General features: G+C 34.4%; 1 protein-coding gene across 6 annotated transcripts in view; it reads right to left on the bottom strand.

Annotated features, from left to right (window-relative positions):
* The window catches only part of LOC106870917 (neuropeptide Y receptor type 2), a 768756-nt gene that overhangs the window by 57313 nt on the left and 689226 nt on the right, over nt 1-22217 (bottom strand). The gene's annotated exons all lie outside the window — the stretch shown is intronic.

Below are 22217 nucleotides of genomic sequence, written 5' to 3'. Positions count from 1 at the left end.
AGAGACTGCTCCCGTGTGCAGTATGCGTATTGCCTTGTATAAAACGATTAAAACACAAACTTCAAAAGAGGCTTTAGAAATTAAATCTAGAAACAACATTAATATTTGTTGAGTTTGGAGTAGAGACAGTTCCCATGACTTCTGCAGGAATTTTCCAGACTGGGGACGTCGATGCCGGTACTTTTCAGATTAGAATATTGCCAGTTAATATTTACCAGGAAAAAATATTGGAGAAGGCAGATGTTTTGAGATTCACGACTGTCAATAGAGGTTATTTCCATCCCTGAGGGAAGATGAAAAGACGACTGGTTCTGGTTTGTTTGAGCACAAAACCAATCAAGACAGAAAAAAAACAGTATTCCTCTAGATTAGACTGTATCTGATATCATTACCAACCAATCAGATGATATATGGTGTATCCATCTACTCGCGAGGCTGCAAGTTTATATCTGCTCTGTAATGAAATTACGGCAAACTAAATATATATACTCCACTATGATTGATTGAGGCATCCAACGAATGTTTTACACAGGCAACACACATTTTACAATGTCTTTGTCAAGATTTATACCATTATTTGAGGAATCACGATGAACATTGTTTCTCCAGTTGTTTCTTCTGCTATAGTTAAATATTTTTATACTCACTTCTGAGTAATTTGGCTTAGCTTAATATAAAGAACGTGATATTTAGGCAAGCAATGGACCTATTTAATATTCCGTCTCCATTGTGTATACTTTACTGTCGATGTCGGTAAAGTTTTTCGCTCCGCGTCTTGAGTTCGTGCCGGAGCTGTTTCTCCATGCATATGCTGAAGTTGGAGGTGAGCTTTCTCGCAGCATATCTTATTCTCTTCATATGTTCGACATTGCTTTACATAGCACCGACGTATGTATGTGCACATGTCTGTTTGTATATCTGTCTGTATGTATGTCTCTTCAATTTTTTAATTATTATAAATATTCCACTGAGGAGGAAGCCGATTTCCAACTAAGATGCAAGGCTCCATCATTAGGATGGAGTTAACACAGGCAAATTCACATTTGGAACTTCAGAAAAGTGTTGCATATTTTTACTGTTCCACTCACAGATTGTACTTTTAATGTACAAATCAGTCGGTCAGTCTGCCTTTCTGATAATTCCAGTTTATCAGATTCCCCTTTCAGCATTTACTAACAAAACCTAGGGCTCCAATTTTTGTTGGTATGGATATGAATTGTCCATAGATATTCTCTTTTCCTTTGATTTTCAAAGAGTTATTTATATCTGCAAGGCAGCTGACCTGTATGATGGTACATACCTTTGCCCCTCTGTCCCAAACAATATTATGCGGCCTGTTATTGTTATTATTCTTATCATCATCATCATCATCATCATCATCATCATCATCCTCCTCCTCCTCCTCATCATCATTATTATTATTATTATTATTATTATTATTATTATTAATTATTATTATTATTATCATCGTCAATGTTATTATTATTGTTGATATTGTTATTGTTATTGTTGTTGTTATTATTATTATTCAGTAGTTTTATTTTTATAACGTGCTTTCACTTCACTACCGAGCGCAGCTCTGTGCGCCTTGGGTATGTGCTGTGGTTTGCTGTGGTGCTCTTATGTTTACTGTATTGAAAGTGTTTTGCGTAGGATGTGTGCAGTACCCAGTAGTGCAATTTTCTGTATGTTATATATATTTGTAAGTCCTGCTATTTTTGTTATGTATTTGTCTGAATATTTTTTTATTATACCTAAGGCACCTACTATGATAGGAATTGTTTCTGTTTTAGATTCCACATTCGAGTTACCTCTATTTCCAGGTCTTTGTATTTTGAAAGTTTTTCCATTTCTTTTAGAGAAACGTTATTATTATTATTATTATTATTATTATTATTATTATTATTATTATTATTATTATTATCATTATCATCATCATCATCATCATCAATGTCATCGTCTCCATCCTCACCGCATTCATCATCGATAATTTCCCACGAACCTCTATCAATATTATCAGCCACTATCCGTAGAACCCAATTCCATCCATCGTCATCGTTATCAGCACCACCATAATCATCACGCTGATAATCTTCACCCTCATCCTTATCATTATCACCATCATCAGCAACGTCACCATCGACATCGTCATCATCATCTTCAACATCATCATAATTATCATCATCATCATCATCATCATCATCATCAACATTATCCTCATCACCGTCTTCACCATTTTCATCCTTAGCAATATTATCAATCACTCGATTAAACCCCAAGTGTCGCTGTTACATATTATTAGCTCCTTAGAGGATGGGAGTCAAGTGAAGTGAAATGGTTTGCTCTAGGACTGCACTCCCCCAACAAACAAAAAAAAAACACTTGAATAATTACGTAGCACCCTAAACATTCATAATATGCGTTCGGTGTTCATGCTTGGTACGTGATTCATTCCATTCCTTTCATCCGAAATATATATATATATATATATATATATATATATATATATATATATATATATATATATATATATATATTATTTTATTTAAAAGAGTTCCAAATCTGTCTGTTTTTTATGTTTTTTATTTATATTCTTGTAAAATTTATGTGGGATATAGAATATGGAATATATAATATATAATATAAAAAAAGATGGATGGTACAAAGAAATGAAGTGGTATTTCATCATGGCCGGTATGACAGACTGTACAGTCTGTCATACCGGCCATGATGAAATACCACAAGGTATAGAAAATACGTATTCGCCTTTATATATTTATACATTTAATCCTTTATATTAAACACTCAATATTTCATATATTCAATAAGACTTATTCAATATATTCAATAAGACATTCAATATTTCATTTCATTGTACCATCCATCTTTTTTTATATTATATATTATATATTCCATATTCTATATCCCACATAAACTTTACAAGAACATAAATAAAAAACATAAAAAACAGAGTTGGAACTCTTTTAAATAAAATAATATATTCCTCTATACACGATCATACAATACCCTTTTTTTGTATTTATTTTTACTCACACACACATATATATATATATATATATATATATATATATATATATATATATATATATATATATATATATATATATATATATATATATATATATCTGTGTGTGTGTGTGTGTGTGTGTGTGTGTGTGTGTATACGTGGTCTGTTCTGATCTATAAGCATCCGGACTTTTACCATACTAACGACGCTAAAGCAGACATAGTGTGGCCGCTTGGCGATGATTGACCTTGAACTCTGCTGTGCATGCGCACTGTTTTAATATTCTGACTCACTCTGTTTAGAGCAGTGCTTGGAAGGAAAATATGTAGCGTGTGATTGTCGCATTGACCATCACAGAGAAAGTTGTCATGGCCATACCTGACCAGAGGCCTGCGCACATTTGCACAAAGTGTGTGGAGATGAGTGTATGAGTTCGATATTAGTGTATGAAGAGTGCAGACGTTTCCAAGATAGCCGAAAAATGTCGATATTGGCGAAAGGTCTGTAAGACCCGCAGCCAGCAGAATTGAGAAAAACATCGCAGATGAGGGTCAAGCTGCGATGGGAAATCGCTGAATGACTATCCGTGAGTTATCAGAGGATGTGAAAATTAGTTACAGTTCAGTTCAGTCCGTTATCACGGAAGATTTGGGGATGAGACTCATGTCTGCCAAAGCTGCTTTCAGCTGCCCCAAAAAGACACTCGTGTTTCAGTTGCTCAAAATCTCCTTGATTGTGTCGAGAATGATGAAAACTGTTTCAAAAATTTGCGTAGGTCTCTGAGCAGGTATCGCCAAGCTTTTGGCAATATATCATGCAGATACACTGCTCAGATTTCTGTCATGGTCAATGCAACGATCTTGCGCTACACACGTTCCTTCCAAGCACTGTTGTAAACAGTTGAAGAAAGCTACAACGTTAGAACTTAATAGAAGAGTTCAAAGTCAAATTGGGCCCAGCGGCTTCACTCTGCGTGCTTGAAACAGACCTCATACTTATTGATCAGAGCACGTTTATGTATGTATATATATATATATATATATATATATATATATATATATATATATATATGTGTGTGTGTGTGTGTGTGTGTGTGTGTGTGTGTGTGTGTGTGTGTGTGTGCGTTTGTGAGTGTGTGTGTGTGTGTGTGTGTGTGTGTGTGTGTATATATATTTACAGACTGATTGAAAGTGACAGGAAGAGAAATAGGTAGAAAGATAAGATGAGAGACAGAGAGAGAAAAATAGATATGGTTATGTAAGTATATAACATTTATGTCATTATTCAGATTTACTTCAGGATTTCTATCCAATAGAGAAAGCGCCGGTCTCTAACCTAGATCCAAGGCTTTTTCATTGGAATTTCAACATCAACAGGGTATGTATGTGTTTATGTATGTATGTATGTATGTATGTATGTATGTATGTGTATGTATGTATGTATGTATGTATGTGTATGTATGTATATATGCCGCTTTGTTTTAGGTAGGGGCGGCCTACGTCACTACTGATGTGGAAATTATGTGTGCTGGTTATCTTCCAGGTTGTCACATCAATGTCTTGGAGTTCATCAAGCGCCCAATCAAGCAGCCCAAATGTTGGTATGAGTCCTGGCACTACAAGCACCTGGTGGGTCACAGTTTTATCGAATGCAGAGATCACGTAGGTCTACATTTTCCCTATTCGGGTGTAATATACACGTGTTTCGTCACAGGTACCATTGTAAGATATGTTTCCATCCACTCCTAGATACCTATAACATTCCTCATCAGATGTAGCGGAAAAGGTTAAGGTGTTGCTGCACCAAACTCCAACTCTATATCCTTTGAGAATATTGAAGCCAAGTCAAGACTCTTTTTTATCTCATGCATATTCTTGCCATATAGTATCAAGTTATCCACAAAGAAATACCTATTGTATGTATGATTGTATGTATATGTGAATGCATTAATGTATGTATGCATGTATGCATGTAAGTATGTATGTATGTATGTATGTATGTATGTATATAGGTATGCATGCATGCATGCACGTAAGTATGTATGTATGTATGTATATATGTATGAAGCTAGAGAATTAGGGAGAGAGAGAGGGAGAGAGAGAGAGAGAAAGAGAGAAAGAGAGAGAGAGAGAGAGAGAGAGAGAGAGAGAGAGAGAGAGAGGTGGGGAAAATTTGAAAGGGAAGGCGACTCACAAACAGATGTTGAAATGAAACAAATAGAGAAACAAACATTCTAGCTGGTAAATATTTAAATAATAAGATATTAAGCTTGCTAACTGCAAAGCCACGTAGACATGTATGTAGCTAACTTGGTAGGTATGTAGATGGTTGGATAGATAGATAAATAGATAGATAGATAGATAGATAGATAGATAGATAGATAGATAGATAGATAGATAGATAAATAGATAGATAAATAGAGAGGTAGGTAGATAGATAGATAGATAGATAGATAGATAGATAGGTAGATAGATGTTAGTAGAGAAATAAATTCATAAAGGGGACAGTATTGTGTGTATAAATACGCTGAAAAATATATTCAATGTCCTGAAAAGTAATATTTTAAGTGAATTAAATATTCCACAATATCTCATTGTATATAACCCCGAAGGCCATATCATTATGCCAGTATTAATATATTGTATGAAGGGACGGTAAATAGGAAGCGGGAAATCTTTGATATTGGCAGTAAATATTAGATAAAGTTATTGAATTCTTAATAAAACGCTGGAAATGCCACAGCGAAAAAGCATAGGTATACTTCAACTTTGGACGACCGTCCCCGCTACAAGAACCAGTTGTTTAATAAAGGAAACAGCTTGAACTCGTTAGTTTTCCACAATGCAATGATAAATATTTTGTGTTAGGATGAGGGAACCATATTCAATACTACTACCAATAATAATAACAACAATGATATGAACAGTCATGATCATGATGATGGTAACAAGAACTACTACTACTGCAACAACAACAACAACAACAACAACAATAATAATAATAATAATAATAACTATAACAATAATTATATATATATATGCACATTTATGAATATATATATATATATATATATATATATATATATATTAATATTTGTAAATGTATCTATCTATCTATCTCTCTCTCTCTCTCTCTATATATATATATATATATATATATATATATATATATATATATATATGAATAACTATGCATGTAATATGCATGCATGTATTTTTATATATGATTAAGTATGGAAAACAGCAAGACGAATCAACGACGTTTATGAATAATTACATACGCATTGTAATTATGTACTTATAATATGTGTGATTTTGTATATATAATAATATATTTGCGCGCGCGCTGTGTGTGTGTGTATCTGCGTGCAGTTTCAATATCAACTTTCGTTTCACGTTATCATAAGTTAGGATAAACGATGGAAACCAATTGTTCGATCCCTCAGAAGACATAAGTGAACGCTTCCCTCCGATTATCATACTTCAAAAATAGTTCAGGGTAAAGCTAATTATTTCAGCCGGTATATCCGTGGTTTAAGCACGACTCTAATTTTACTGCGAGTTTAAATACATCTGTATTAAAGATATAAATATGAATACATCTACAAATGTATTCTTGAGACGAGTCTTAAGGGAATAAACATGAGTAGTTATATGCATCGAACCTAGTTACACAAAGTCTATAGATTAAAAACGAGCTGAATGTCATAAGGAAGTTGAATTTGTATTTATTAGATATGCGATATTATTCATATACCTATACATATGTAGATATTAAAACCGAACATAGATATTTTATATAAATATCTACTTCGGTTGCATTGAGATGAATTGAGAATGGATTATATAATCCCCTATAATATCTAAGGGAGCAGCTGTTCATATCTTTCAATATCTTTGTATCCATGACCTTAACCACGTTGTCAGGTTTCATTTTCTTAGATAAATTGATAAGCATACAAAATATAACTATGTGCATGCTATTCTATATATAAATATATATATATATATATATATATATATATATATATATATATATAGAGAGAGAGAGAGAGAGAGAGAGAGAGAGAGAGAGAGCGAAAGAGAGAGATAGAGAAAGAGAGAATAAGCGTATATGTAGAGTATATAAATTACGTTATAGTTTGTAATGCATATGTGTGTGTATGCGTGTGTGTGTGTGTGTGCGTGCGTGCCTGTGTTTGTACAAACACAAACAAGCATACGCACATACGCGCATGCCCATACGCACACACATCTAGAGACACGCTCTTATATAGTACAATTTGATGTCACACACACACACACATTTAACGCAAAGGTACACTTCTTCTAAGAACACTTTGCACATCCACTTCACATTATATATGTTAATACATGCAACGAAGCCTTCAAGCCCACATCTACGATTAAAGAAATTACACATATTTAAACAACATTTATATCATATGCAATAGTGCACAGACACAGCGCACGCACACACATGTGCGCACACATGATGAAGCAACAAACCCGGACTTGTCTATTCACTGTCGTACATTCACTTACAAATATTCGACGGTTAGCAATTTAGTCTGCACCATAAAATTACGTACGACACACATACATGCACACGGAATCACACAAGTACATACCCAAATAACAAAAGACAATCGCAATTACGCAAACAGACATGGAATACTTTTAAGCCAATCATATTCATTCAGAGAGATACATACATACAGAATCAAAAATAACGCAATATATATATAACTACATATAGAAACACACCAATCAACTGGGAGTTGCTGTTCTGTCTTAGCACAGTAAACCTGACAGCGCCTCTTAACATTTCCAGTCAGCCAACGGCTGCTTTCTAGACGTCCAGAAAACGAATTATAGTTTTCCTTCGAGTTACGTACTCAAGCTTTTCCAACGTTTGAGTCCAGGCAAACATTTTTAATATAAATGTACACTACTTCATCGCTAATTAGTGTGCCTTAAGTTTATTAACATTGTACACGCCAACAAAATTATTATTTGTGGTTTTTCATTTATGAACGATAGTCTTTATTGAACAACCAATTCCGTGTGCGTAGCTAATGAAGCGTAACGACAAAGAATGATGTGTCTTATTTATAGCTTGATGGCGAGTTGTTTTCATAACAATTTGCTTCCCAAGATAGATTCTACAGTGAAGGACTCTCCACATTTGAGTTTTCACGAACGTTCTAAATATAATTATACACAGCTTTATGCTAAGCATCACTGCTTCATGATTTTGTATATGTGTATGCCTGTCTGATTGTGTGTCACTTTGTGTATGGACATGTATATGTATATATGGATGCATAGGTTGATTACTAACACAACAAAATATTCAACAATAGGCTACAGATGTAATTAGTTTGTACAATGGCTTTATAAATAAATAAATACGCGGAAACATTGTATATGTGTGACATTTAGAAATATATCCCATGAATCTTTAAATCTAAAGAAACTTGATGCCATTTAGACTGAATTTTCCCTTGATATTGTCGATCATCTTGAGAAACGTGACTCAGTTGCAATGGCTTTTAAAGAAATCAGTTTGATATTTTTCCTTCAATAACGAATCAATAAATTAAAAATAATAACCTCAAAGCAAAAAAAAAACGGTGAAATTATTTTCTTTTTGAAGCCTTAATATTTTCCATTTAAGAATTCGCGGATCAACTCACACATTGACATATATTCTTTGAAGGCCCCGAATTAATATGCCTGCTTGTACGTACGTGTGCATGTATATATACATGCATGTATCTAAGTATATAGGTATGTATGAATGCATACATATATGTATATATACATATGTGTGTATGTGTGTGTATACACACATTCATATATATATATATATGTGTGTGTGTGTTTGTGTGTGTGGGTGTGTGTGTGTGTGTGTATAAAATTATGTGTATTTTTCAGTGTGTACAAATAACACGGAGAAAATAAATTAATAGTGACCAGGGTAGCAAAAATTTACGTAAGTGCCAAGGATGTTACAGCCTATTTATAAAGGTAGAAGTTCTAGGATTTAGTGAAATGTTTTTGGATGGCATAGATAAATTAAGAAATGGTGTTACACACTGAGATTATTCAAATCTTTATACTTCGAAGAAAACAGTGGGATTATTCATGAGGGAATAAAATGATCTAAAATAATGTAATCATCTCGTCAGTGAAAAAAAGAAACAAAACACATCAATAAGATATTTTAACTGACTGTCATGTTTTAGAGCATTTTATTGCCTCTGGAATAATACCAACGTTTTGTCTTTCTTTCGAAACATACGTTGGAAATATAAAGATTTTAATAACACATGCTTTTAACTCCATTTCTTAATTTATCTACACACGCACACACAGACACACACAAACACAGGCATATATATAAATATATAAATATATATATATATATATATATATATATATATATATATATATATATATATATATGTTGTTGTACTTGGGGATGGTCATATTGCCAGTTTAGCCAATAAAAACACACGCACTGTATATTTGGTGTTAATTTGCTTCAGCTTTATATTACATTAATCTTAATCTTATTTCGGCCAGAAATATATATATATACACATATATATATATACACACATATATACACACATGTATATGTGAATATGTACGTGTATTTATATTATGTATGCGTGTGTGTGTATGCGTCTGTTTGTTCCAACCCACCGCTTGAGAACCAGTATTGGTGTGTTTATATCCCTGTAACATAGCGCTTCATCAAAAGCCGATTGAGTAGGTACGAGGCTTCAAAACGTAAAAGTGCTGGGGACCATTTATTCGTCTAAAATTCCTCAAAGCGGTGCCCCAGCATAGCCATAGTCTAACAATTGAACGAAATAAAAGAATATAAATAATACCAGAATATACATATATGTGTATGTGCATGTGCGTGTGTGTATGCGTGTATACATATATGTATTTATATATATATATATATATATATGTATGTATGCATGCATGTATGTATATGAATGAGTGAGTGGGCAAACGAAAGGAAATGGCAATCAACAAATTTAGTATGAATTAATGCATCATTTCAAAGTTTTATTCGGTTCTCTGCGATTTAGAGTTTCGCAGACCTCCAACAAATTATCGAATGGCGAGAGTCAGGAAGTCCAGGAAGGTAGCCCATCTTTTTGTCAGCTAGGCTAACAGTAGCAACCTTCTGCTCGAGGTCTGCGAAATTTTAAGTGGCCTCGAACCGAATCAAGCTGTTTAAATAATACACACAAATACATACAATCAAACACATACAAACATACACGCGTATGTTTGGAGTATTCCAGGTTCTAACATGTCATGGAAGATTTGAGGTGGGGGGTCATGTGATTTTTGAACGCACCGAAAAGCTGTCAGTGGATATACTCTCCTTTGCGGCTGTCGGAGCTGCGTCTAACACGACCCATAGTCTGAGGTTTTGACGCATCCTTCGGGTTTGTTGTCCTACATCACTCAAAGTAAATTTGGAGGAAATGTGGTTGTTCATTTGTAGGTAACAGGGATCAAATGAGATGAGCTTTGAACGTCGGCGTAAATCGATGTTCAACTATCTTCTTAGATGCACCAAACGATGTCATTTGAAATGCAGAGATGTATTGTCTGATATTGTTCACAAAATCCTTTGACTGGATGGAAGTGCCTTCCAAGAAATCCACAAGAAGTTGAGAAGGAGCTGGTAGTGCTGGCAATCTTACCTCATCAATTGAGCAGCACATGCCACTAGTTTCATTGGGAAGTTTTAAAGTTTTGCAGAAACGACAATTTGAGTGTAGCATATCAGTTTGGACAACATTATCACTTTTATAAGAATGGGATGGATCGTATCTGATAGCAGCTTTAGGAGTTGTGAAGAACGAATTTGTACGTAGTCTGTTTCTGAGAGCTAATCTCTCTATAAAATGTTGTATGTGTTAGCACATGCTGCAGCATGCATTTGCTGATCTTGGCAAAGTCTCATTTTCCTTCTGTCTTGAGTGTCTGATGCGCTGCAGCATTCGCTTACTGATACTGAGAAAGTCTTATCTCGCTCCTGTTTTGAGACTCCATTTGACGTGCTGCCGCGTGCGTTCGCTGATCTTAAGAAAGTCACATCTCCCTCTCCTTTTGAAACTTTCGCCTTCGGTCTTCTACTATTCTACCGGCTTTATACTTGTTTCTGGAGAAATTACATCTTTTCTTGGGTGGCATACTTTTTTCAATATTGTAAAACCCCGACAAACCACCTCACTGTGGTGACCGTGACGGTGGAAAGTTGCCGATGCGTAATGTTGTTCACATTAGGATGTAAATTATTTATTTCAAATATAATCGAGATAAGATGACCTTAATGCTATCACATTAGAATTCAAAATGAAAGAATGAAAGGGAAACTATTATATCACATTACAATATAGCTGTTATCCAGTGCCAATGTTATATTGTTTTAATTCAAATGAAAAAGTATTACATGTTGACACTCACGGGGTTTGATATTACTACCTTGTAAATTTTTATTTGATTGGGTCGAGCCGCTTGAGAATGCATAAGAAATAGACAGACAGACAGACAGACAAAGAATTTTATATAGATTAGTGTAATTGTAGCAACAGTTACAATTTGGTTGGTTGATGCCGACGTTGCTTTCGTCGTTCATCAATGTTTAGCTTTGATCAGCATCTGTTCGCAGCTTATTCACTACCTGTCACGTCTTTGGTGTCGCTTCATGCTCTCTCTCTCTCTCTCTCTCTTTCTCTATCTCTCTCTCTCTCTCTCTCTCTCTCTCTCTCTCTCTCTCTCTCTCTCTCTCTCTCTCTCTCTCCCTCTGTTGATATCGTAGGTGCACCAAATTTATACTAATAATTAAGCTCAGAAAGAAGTGCGTCGAAAGATTAACTGTTGCAGGAGCCAGTTTGACATAGTGTCTTGATTGGTCAGATATTTTCGATCCCATGGTTAATATGTAACAAATCGTGATATCGTATATATCGGTCTGACTGCTGAATATTCCTACTACAGACACACACACACACACACACACACACACACACACACACACATACACACACACACACACCTATACATATGTGTATGTGTGTGTGTTTATGTGTGTATGTTTGTGTATATATGTGTGTGTGTGTGTGTGTGTGTGTGAATTTGAGTGTGTATGTTATGGCTTTCGTTAAAGTTCACAATAAAACACCACTGTTTCTCATACTTATTTCTATAGTTTCTTTATCCAAACATTTCTATATTTCTCTATGTAACAGTCATTTGCTTTGTAACGCTTCTGTAAGTTTGAATAAATGTCGCGCCAGGTGTGTTAAATTAGATATTTACATCCTATATACCGATAAATGTATTTATACTGCTCCACAAATAATGTTCATGTCAAATTTAATGTAACGTTATTACTACTGGTGTCCATAAAACAAATATAGTATTTTGAATTGATTTTATATATTTTCCGCAATGTTTGTTAGATTTTTAGTTTAGAATTTTTGAATTCTTTTAACAAAGTTCAACCTAAATAATTTTACACAAAAATACTCAAGGGGATTGTAACAAACAACAAGTAATCATGTAATCTAAGCGTTCTGAAAAACCATGTTCTTGTAACAGTTGTTATATTCTGCCATTAACAATTGTCCTGTTCAGAGAAATGTACGAAACATCATCATTTATCAGCTTCCACAAATGAAAAGCATTCCAGTATGTGATGTAGTCACGTATATATTCTGCAGTTATTTATAAACAAACGCACACACACGCACACGCACACTCATACACCAACATTTACATATGTGTGTGTATATGTGCGTGTGTGTTTATGTGTGTGTGTGTGTATGTTTGTGTATCCATCCATATTTAAATATAGAAATATGCACATATAGCAACAACAGCAACAATTTTGGAAAAAGTATACGGAACGATAGAAAGTAATTTAAGGAGGAAGCTGAATGGTTAGGAAGAAGAGAAGAAAGAATGTCTGAGGCTGAAGTACAGGAATGGGAAGATATTGCGATGCAGGAAACTAACCCCAGCTCTATCTAAATGACATAAGTAGAAGTCTCGCAAACCTCTGACTTAATAATCTCACATCATCGCATTAATTGAATATTAGCTTGATATCATCAGGAACCTCAACATGTCTCCCAAAGTAGTTCACATTAAGAATAACAAAACAACCCCTAAAACGAGCGACACATGAAAACCAAAATAACTTCACGCCGATCATTTGTTAGACAACTATGTATAAAATACAATCATCCACGTTGAATCGATGTACAATTTCTCAATCAAAACATCCTTTCTCTTGAACCGAAAGGATGCAAAAGAGACACATGCAGTTGCAAATATCAGCTATTAATAAACCGTATGTAATCAAATATTGCCCACTGGAAAAATGGTACCATGGTACAGCATGGATTGACTTTTATGATGCGTTTGACATTATCCCACATAGATGGAATTTAAAGGGACTAAATCTCTCCTCTGGTAAAAGGTTTTCTGCAACAAAGTATGGAATTGTCGAACAAGAAATTTTTTCTCAATCATTAGGAAGGCTTGAATGTGTCAGATAATATCAAAATAGATCGTTAAATATTCCAGGGCGATTCACTCTCCCCTCTTCTCTTCTGCCTTTCCCTCATTCCCTTGTACCATGAGTTGAATAGTTGAATAGAACAAATGACAGGTACAAAATGTCACACTTGTTCCACATGGATGAGCTGAAAGATTCTGAAAGGGTTACTGATAACTGCAAAACTTTAGTTATGACATCAGTATGGAATTTGTCCTAGACAAGTGTACAAAAAGCTACCTTCAAACACGGTAAACTGACAGCCAATACCTCGACCCAACTTGATAATGATACAACAATTAAAGGATCTGGATCACGAAAGCTTTTAAGAGTATCTTCGGGTAAACGAGAGAAAAGAGTTTCAACCAGGTTCAATGAAAGTGAGGATCGGGAAAGACGTGTTAGAATGTTCCTCAATAATGAGCTGAACTCCCAAATAGAATTGAAGCTATAAACTCGCTGCCGGTACCGTTTGTCCATTATTTTCTTAATGTCATTAATTGGAATTTGAGTGAACTCCAACGTATGGACATAAAGAATATTGACATTGAACGCGATGAATCACCCAAAATCAGACGTCCAGAGGATCTATCTCCCACGAAAAGAGGGCAGTAAAAGCTTAATCCAACTTGAAATATCCTATAAAACGATCACGATAGAACTTCAAATGTACATCCAAAGTAATACCAACTGGATAACACGACTAGTAAGGCAACACAGATCAAGAAAAAGCACTCAATCTCAAAGGAGGTATGCAAATACAGACGCGAGTTTAACCTTCCTGTTCATGATGATAATAATGAGGAAACAGCACCCACTAAAGCAGCAAATGTGTAAGACAAAGGCCAAACAGGACAGCCTGAAGGAAATATCGGGATTGTGGCAATACGTAAAACGAGCTGGGGAAGCTGATGTAGATATCAGAAGAACCCATCTGTGACTGCAGCCAAAACAGAAGGATTTATACTAGCGGCACAAGATCATAGTTTCCTCACCCGGAACTATCAAGCTTATTATCCTGCACAATGGCGCAGACACTAACTGTGGACTCTGAGATGACAAGCTTGAGAGCACCGACCAACTGCTGCAGAATATATAAAACCAAGCATGATCGAGTTGATCAATACGTGCACTGGGGAATATACCATCACTATGATATCCTGCACCCTTACAACTGGTATGGACACCTATTAAGAATTTAGTCTGCTTAAAAATGCAAGTAGAACCATTTAATGTTACCTGTGAAATAAAAGACGAAGTGCGAGGGAAGCAGCAAAATAAATTAATGATGCGATAAGCCCAGGAAATATCAACAAAAACAGCGGCACAAAACAGGTTCAAAGGTTTCACGGAAGTTGACATCAGCCTCGAAGAGAAATCAAGTTCCGAGATAGATACAACTCAAAACAACAATCCAAATCCAAAATATAGAAACAAAGAAGCTAACACACACAAAAAATCTCTTGTCAGGATGACAATAAATTACAATCCTATCTTGAAGCTCAGATTATTGGGAAGAAAAGGAAAGAGAGAATAAAATTACGCGTTTAGAGATAATGGCTGGAACTTTTGGGACAAAGCTAGAAATTTGGGGGGAGGCAGTAAGATGATGATATTGACCCCAGTGTTCAACTAGTACTTATGTCACTGACCCCGAAAGGATGTAACGTCGATTTCGGTGGAATTTGAACTCTGAACATAAAGACATGAAAGTGCAGCTAAGTATTTAACTGGGTGTGCTAACGATTCTGCAAGCTGACCGCCTAAAGCGTTTAGAGATAATAACATGATCAAGTGATAAAGACCGATCGGATCTGTGCCTGACAATTTACTTGAAAAGGATTTAAACTATTCCCTGCCTGTTATAACACAACATCTGGCCACCTATCATACCAGAATCTGTCACTCTAGAAATTCAATTTATAATACGGTATTTTAAAAGACATTTAGAAAATTGAGTGTGAAGACTTTCCCCCACATACATAGATATATCCGCACACAAGGGAATGTATTAATAATCTCAATGTAGATAGTATTTTAAACGCACACACATACATATACATGTATGTATGTGTGTGTGTGCGCGCGCGCGGTGTAAGAACAAAGCTCGTCAAAGACTGATGCCTACAGATGCTTGATAACTTAGGCGTTTCTTCGCAGTAGATGAATTATCGATTCGGTTAATCGTCTAATATTGATGGATTTGTCTTTTAAAACGAGAAGAAATGTGTGTGGATGCTAAACATGAACGCAGCACGATTTGGACGCAGAAGAGTTGGAAATGTATAACTAAACCGGAATAGAATTGACTGAACATTCGATATTGTGCATTGATCCTTCAATCCACCTCACAATACACTTTGACAGGCATTAAATATTTTATTAAATGTTCAATATACGAAGTAAAGGGTCCTACAGATCTACCAATTCTTTTCCATTTGGTGAATAATTTGTATTAAAGTATTAATTATATTTTTAAGTAATTTTAGAAGATACATAATCATTGTATATAAATGCATACGTACATATAATGGTTAATGTGTCAATGGAAAACAATATGAAGCTATTGTTTATTTATTTTTTACTTTTTTCACTTTCCATTAGAATATAAAACACTCACAGTTGAGTATGTTTGCATTGAAATGTTTACAATAGCTAAATATACTTAATTTTACTGCTTAGAATTAAATAGAATCATATCATTTAATCACGAGAGATATGAAAGTGCACATATCGCTCAAAATGAGTAAATTTTTATGTTAGATTTATTTTATATAACTTCTGATATTGCTATTTCTGTTTCCCAATTAATTTTACGAAAAGGAAACAAGGAAAATATTAATAAATCAGTGAAAGTACGTAGTATTAAAAGGTGGAAATGCGGTTAATAGAAAGTAAATAGCTTTGATAGAAAACACAAAATTTGTTTACAAAAGATGTAAACTCGTTTACAAATTGCTCTTGCATATCATGGCTTATAATTCAAAAGAAAATTGAACAATAACCTGCATCCACGTATTTCATTTCTGATGATTAAATGATATTGAAATGAAAGTTGAAATAATTTGATATTTTGCAGGATGAAAGAAAATAATTTCGACGGCAACAAACAATGAGATATTAAGACTGATTTTCATGAAGAACTTTCAGTATTAGAATTATGCCATCCCAGAAGATTTGTATACGTAAATATTGAAAACTTAATAGAAACCTTGAGAATAATTCGGCGCAGTACATTTCTTGTTATGATTATTTCATTCTTAATTTAACATTGTTCAGTGATGGAAATAACATTGCTTTCCCAAATTATAAAGAAAATTAATCGCACACAAATTTCTATATACGTAGTATCATCGAGACAAATTATTGCCTTGAATATTATGAATATCTACATTACTATGCAACGATCACATTTGGATTGATCCTCAGGTGTATGTAAGAGAGAGGTTGTCCTGAATAAATATTCTCTTTCGGTGAATTTGAGGAATTTTAATTTAATAAAATCTTGAAAGATAGTAAATACTGCGTCCCATAAGGCATGCATGTACGTTGATAAATTTTTCAAAACTAAATGTTATTTCAATATTTTAATTCAATTTCTATTCAGCTATTAATTAAATGTTATTAAACAATGTTTTAATATGCCGTCTTTAAATGGAATAATCAATCAAAGCAATGATTGGACAAACTTAAAGATATCGAAATAAACATTTTTATCGACATCTAAATTATGAATGTTTCTCAAATATTTAGGCAGCAGCAACCTAAATGCCATAAAATGCTGTTGATCACACACACACACACACATGTATGCATGTATGTGTGTGCATCTTCAATGGCAACAGCGTGTGCGTCATGAACGGCATACATGTATGCATGGTCATACATGAGTATAAATATATATATATATATATATATATATATATATGTATGTATGCATATATATGTATATATATATATATATATATATATATATACGTATGTATATATGTATGTGTATATATACATATATATATATGTATATGTGCATATATATGTTTATGTATACATATCAATATATATATATATATACATATATATATATATATATATATATATATATATATATATATATATATATATATATATATATATATATATATATATATATATATACATAGACTTATGTATGTACATTTATGTATATATCAATGTACACATTATATACAAACACACATACCCGCACGCACGCACATACACACATATACTTACATGCATGTATACATGTGTGTGTGTGTGTGTGTGTGTGTGTGTGTGCGTTTAAATATGTTTGTTTTCTTTTTGATATGCTTGTATGTGTGTATTATCAAAGGTATCTGGTAGACATGCATACAGGTGGGGCTTCTTTCAGTTTCCACCTATCAAATTCACTCACAACGCTTTGGTTGGCCGAAAGCTATAATAGAAGGCACTTGTCCAAGGTTTCGTGCAGTGGGACTGAACTCGGAACAATGTGGTTGGAAAGCAAACTTCTTACCCCACAGCCATGCCTTTTCCATTTGCGTTTTTACCTTGGAGGTTGCTTTATTTACTCCGTCCACGGTAATTAGATGTTGGCAATCATTTGCTTTTCTGATGATACATCTGAAAATCCAGAAATATCCGTAGGTTTTATATGAATATTGATTTCAAATTATGTTACAAAGCCTGTAATTTCGGTGGATGGGATAAGTCGATTACATTGACCACAACGCCCAACAAGATATTATTTTATAGCGAAAAGGATGAAAGGCAAATCAATCCCTGTGGAATTTGAACTGAGAAAATAAGGCTGTTCGAAATTCTGCTAAGATTTTATATAAATATTCCTTTCTACTAAGCATAAGGCCTGAAATTTGTGGTGAGTGGGGTCAGTCGTTTACATCGAACCCAGTGTTTTACCAGTACTTAATTCATCGATCTCAAAAGGATGAAAGGCAAAATCGACTCCGGTGGAATTTGAGCTCAGAACCTGAAGATAGACGAAATACCGCTAGTGCTAACATCTCTGCCATTCGCCGCCTTGATTTTGTATAAATATTCTTTACTACTTTAGACACAAGGCCCGAAATTTTGAGAGAGAGGGGCAGTCGTTTAGATCGACCACAGTATGCAACTGGTACTTAAATTATCGACCGCGAAAATATTAAAGGCAAAGTGGACCTCGGTGGGCTTTGAACGCAGAACGTAAAGACAGACGAAAGACCCCTAAGCATTTCTCCCTGCAGTGCTAACGTTTCTGCCAGCTCGGCGCTTTGATTTTGTATAAATATTAACATGGTGAATGAAGTGAGCGAGTTTTTTTATTGCATAATCCGTCAATTGATTCATCAGCATTTTACAGAAGAATACTGATGCATTTCTTTTATTATATGCAGTACAATTTATTATATTTATTATATAATACGAGATTGCAAATTTGGTGACGAAGCAATTGTGGAATCATGCCATAAATGAATTGCTCATCCTATTTTCCTCGTTAATATATATTTGTGCGTATATATGTGTGTATTGGAGTATTTGTGTGCGTGTGAAAGAGTGAAGAGAAATAATGTTATTCCATTATACAAATACTTTTGATGTGAAATAGCATGTTTCATTCACCCTACATAATATACCACAGCAAGCATTCTTGCCCAAACAATCCTGACGCTTCGCAAGTTTCTTAGTTCACGCTTCATATGGCTATATATCACATGTAATTATAAGATACGGGGCGGGTGGGTTGTAAAATCAATATACCATCCGACACAAGTCGCGACGATAAATGATATCAAGATACATTATCACATTCGGCCTTCGTAGATCGATAAAATACTTACTGAAATCGATGTAACCGAACATATCTTAACAGCCGAAGCTTTGTGTCGATCTTGTCATAGAAATTAAAACAAACAATGACCTTTGATCCTTTCAATATTGTAGTAGTTTTATAATATTCTCTTTTATAAGTAAATATTTTTTGTAATGTTGCATCCATCTTGTTAAAATTGCCAGATGGTATTTAAGGGTGTGTTGCCAGTTATTAATTGCAATACGATTGTTCATAGGTTCCATCTCTTGTAACAATTTATTGTGTGTATGTTTGGGTATGTGTGAGCTTCACTCATGTATAAGTGATATCCACGGATAAATAATAAAGCATATGGAAGAGAAAAAGCGGTAGATCTGTGAAACAGTTACGTGCAACTCCTACCAAATGCATTGAGAGCCACTTTCTTTCATTGACCACTCACACCTATGCGTGTATGTGTGTATGTATGTATGTATTTATGTATGTATATATGTACGCATGCATGCATGTAAGTATATATTTACATATGTAGGTATGCATGTATGTATGTATTTATGCATGCATACATGTATGTATTCATGTATGTGTGAATGTGTGTATGTATGCATGCATGTGTGTATGTATGTATGTATGCATGCGAGTATATATGTATGTATGCATGCCTATATATATGTATGTACGTACGTATTCATGCATGCAAGTATGTATGCATCTCTATCTATATGTGTGTTTGTGAAAACAAGTATGTGTGTATCCGTGTGTATGTGTGTTTGTTGATAATTATTCGTTATTTGTTCATTCACAAATAATCAACAAAATATATACACATGTGACGTTCGTATTTCCTATCTCTGAAAATGGCCCGATTACCTGCTTTATGAATTTCGGGGGCTTAATAGGCGAATATTCACAATTAAAATACACAGTTATAGCGTCGGCACGAAACAGCAGCATGTTTGTCTAAACATGTGTCGTTCTGTGAATGAGCAACGTTGAGCAAGATGTTCCAAAATGGAATGATCTAAGTTACACTTTCTCAAGATCTTTAAAATCTCCTTTTTCATCCATCGGCTGACCGAGAACCAACTGATGTTATGCTATTTGACTCTCAATCATAAGCTCTTTTCCTGTCTTGAGCAAGGCACTTTAATTCACATTGCGCGATTCCATTCAACTGGCAAAAATTAAGCTGTACATGTATTTTAAACGGCCATCCTCGTCTCATCGTGTTACGCTGAATCACCCTGAGAACTGCATTAAGAGGTTCCGGTTCATTTCAGTATCACGAGCTGGCTGTTCCATTGATCGGATCAACTGCAACCTTCGTCGAGGTTACAGACGGAGTACCATACACGCACACACACATAGCATCACCACACACAGTACTCCATAATATACAGACACGCTACTCCTAATCCAAACCCGCACACACACATAAAATACATATGTACACATATACACTTCACACACCTACACAAACAAGTTTCTCACACGCGCAATTGCCAATTTCGCACTCTCTGGCCTTCACAAGATATATATTATATTTCTCTCGAAATTCCTCTCATTGATTTTATAACCATGTAATGATACGTGTGCTTTTATCAGGACTATCTGCTCTTTCCTCTTTTTTTTCTATTCTGGACTTCTCTTTCCGACGAAGACCCATGGTCGAGACATCATTTCCACTTTTCCTTTTAAAATTTTCAGTAAGCGTCAATCTAAAATATAAACTTTATACAAGTATATTCACTTTAGTTATTTGCTCCCGGGTTTTTTCTATTATGGATTTTCCTATATCTACCTATCTTTCTATCTATCTATCTATCTATCTATCTATATATCTATCTATCTATCTATCTATCTATCTATCTATCTATCTATCTATCTATCTATCTGTCTATCTAAAATATAGATATACAGGGCAGGGAATTGTCAATTAGTAATAAAATTAATAATTAACAATTTTGCCGGGTAGCTCAGTATGAAAAAACCTTATCGGTAAAACCATTTATAATCATAAATATATAGGGATTAGCAGTATTCTGCTTCTCCAACTTACTGAGAATTCAGAAATAGCAGCCAAAGAACTACTGATTATTTAGACGTGAGTTATTTAGACATTAGCAAATTTATTAGAATATTTAGCTGAAGATCAGAATGGGGTATTTCATGCTCTTAACTGTGAAACGTCGTACTAAATTAACTAAAGGCAAGTTGTTTTTTTACTCTTCTCTTCTGTTTTTTATTCTGTGTGTATCATAAATATCGCTATCAATTTAGAGAAAAATTTGTAGTTTTGGAATCAGTAGTTCTTTGGCTGCTATTTCTGAATTCTCAGTAAGTTGGAGAAGCGGAATACTGCTAATCCCTATATATTTATGATTATCTATCTATCTATCTATCTATCTATCTATCTATCTATCTATCTATCTATCTATCTATCTATCTACAAGCATGTGAGCAAGTGTAACTTTTGTAAGGTTTCTCACAATGATCTACAGCCATGTCTGACAACAATTTCAGGAGTGAAATTACTTTTCAAATTCGTTTTTTCATTTTATCCTTCTTTAACAAACATCTGTATAACGATACAGAGTTAAAAACTTATACACAAATGTACATACATACAAACACACATATCTACTTGCCCACTGTACTGTCCGCAAAAACTAGAAGATGGTGGAAACACTACCAAGCTCAAAGTTAATGGTCGAGGGATGGAAATTGACAATAGGTGGATCGTGCCCTACAACCCCTTGCTGTGTAAAACAT

This window comes from Octopus bimaculoides, chromosome 22 (assembly GCF_046866305.1).
Source record: "Octopus bimaculoides isolate indiv1 chromosome 22, ASM4686630v1, whole genome shotgun sequence".
NCBI classification, from domain to species: domain Eukaryota; kingdom Metazoa; phylum Mollusca; class Cephalopoda; order Octopoda; family Octopodidae; genus Octopus; species Octopus bimaculoides.
The sequence above is the reverse complement of the archived record's forward strand: the minus strand, read 5'-3'. Positions and strand labels throughout refer to the sequence as shown.